Below are 1853 nucleotides of genomic sequence, written 5' to 3'. Positions count from 1 at the left end.
AAAAAAAAAAAAAAAAAAAAAAAAAAAGTGGTTTTCACGCTTCTCTCTCGTTCAGTTTCTTTTCTTTGGTTTCTTCGTCTCTCTCAGTTTCTTCTCTCCCAACTTTTTCTCTTCCAAACCAACCACAAGAGCCTAGAGCCATGACTATTAAACAAAACCCTAAGCGAAACCCAAAAAAGAAGAAACAGAATTGCTTTAGGGTATTTCTCCATTCTAGTCGCCTAACTGAAGAAACATAGTACTTTAAGTCCAGCCACCTAACAAAGTATATATCTGCCTGGTGACAATATTAGCCTAGAGGGTTGAGTTTGTCTAGAAGGTCCGTCTTTCTCCGACTAAATTAATTTGGGTGTTTTTTTTATATGAGATTTGGGTATTGTTTGTAACCTTGTTTTGAATTTTTTTTTTTTTGGGATAACAACCTTGTTTTAAAAGTTGATTTGGAATTTTCTCCTATATGGCACTAACGGACACTTTGTCACCGATCATATTTTATTTATATTTTCTGATAGGGTCACTAGCCAAATTTGATTGCTTTGCCATCCTAGCTCTCCCATTTTTTTTTTTTTTTTGGGTTCAACTCATCCCAATCTTCTTCGGCATTCTTTGTTCAGGCTCTTGTTAAATCATGCATATAATATGCTTGATAAATTACCCCAATAATTGTGTCGAGTAAGGGACTTACTGTTGTGCATTTTAAATTGCTGGCTAGGGACATATGTTGATTCTCTGTTCGACTATGTTGGGCCGGGACAGATGACACACAAAATTTTCAAACACAAGTATACATTATAATTCTGTTGATATGATGGAGATGTATGATTAGTATATGTCTTACAGGTTATATTTTTATGTTTCTTCGAACCATTTTAGAGAACTACTATTATGTTTCTTTGGATGGTTTTAATGATTTTCTCCCTCCCCGTTCGTGGTATCCATTCTACCCCATTGGATAGTTAGAGAACTAATGTGATGCAGTCTCTCTCATTATTTGAGTTCCATAAGAGAAAGGATATGTGCTACAGGAATGAGAATTATTATTGCTTAGTCAGTACTTGGGTTTTGAGTTCTGCTAAGTTTTTATACTATAAAAATATCTGTTTATCTTTTTTAAACTAGAGAAATGAGTGTGATGTTCAGTTACATACTATACCCCATTGTTAAATAGTTGTTTGTTTTCAATTATTTGAGTTCCATTGGTTATAATGTGTTACCTGCTGGTTTGTTGGTTGTAGGGAAAGAAAGTTCCAAGCTTCACTAGGAAAAAGGCTGGGAGGTCTGAATAGGGCATTCTTTGTTGGTCTGAACAAAGTAATATGTCGACTACAAGAAAACAAGCAGATGAGGATTGCATTGTTATGGTGGAATGCTGTGGTACTATTCTTGAAGGAAGATACCTGGCCTGAAGAAAAATTAGAAGCTGATAAAGTACGGAGAAAGGCTCCTCGGTTCTGGTTGTCCGAGGACCAGAAGTTATATAAACGCTCATTCTCAGGGCCATACTTGCTATGCGTACATCCCAAAGCAACTGAATTACTCCTTGAGGAGTTACATGAGGGAATTTGTGGAAGCCACACTAAAGGTAGATCCCTAGTACATAGAGCCATCACTCAAGGCTATTGGTGGCTAAATATGCAAAGGGAAGCACAAGAATATGTGAAAAAAATGTGACCAATGCCAATGGTTCGTACCAAACATACACCAATTTGGGGGAGTCCTTAATCCTCTGTCCAGCCCTTGGCCATTTGCTCAATGGGGCTTAGACATTGTGGGCCCATTTCCTATGGTAGTAGGAAACAAGAGATACCTGCTGGTCGGCACAGACTACTTCACTAAGTGGGTTGAAGCTGAAC

The 1853-nt window shown here is 37.5% G+C and overlaps 1 long non-coding RNA gene across 1 annotated transcript; it reads left to right on the top strand.

Moving 5' to 3' along the window:
* Positions 1–33: 33 nt before the first annotated feature.
* On the top strand, positions 34–1357 carry LOC112038569 (uncharacterized). Its single transcript, XR_002885851.2, has 2 exons — positions 34–319; positions 1236–1357. It is a non-coding gene; the product is annotated as an uncharacterized LOC112038569 (long non-coding RNA).
* Positions 1358–1853: the final 496 nt, after the last annotated feature.

The sequence above is a fragment of the Quercus suber genome, unplaced genomic scaffold (genome assembly GCF_002906115.3).
Source record: "Quercus suber isolate HL8 unplaced genomic scaffold, Cork oak 2.0 scaffold_275, whole genome shotgun sequence".
NCBI lineage: Eukaryota > Viridiplantae > Streptophyta > Magnoliopsida > Fagales > Fagaceae > Quercus > Quercus suber.
Note: the sequence above shows the minus strand (reverse complement) of the source record. Positions and strands in the feature narration are given on the sequence as shown.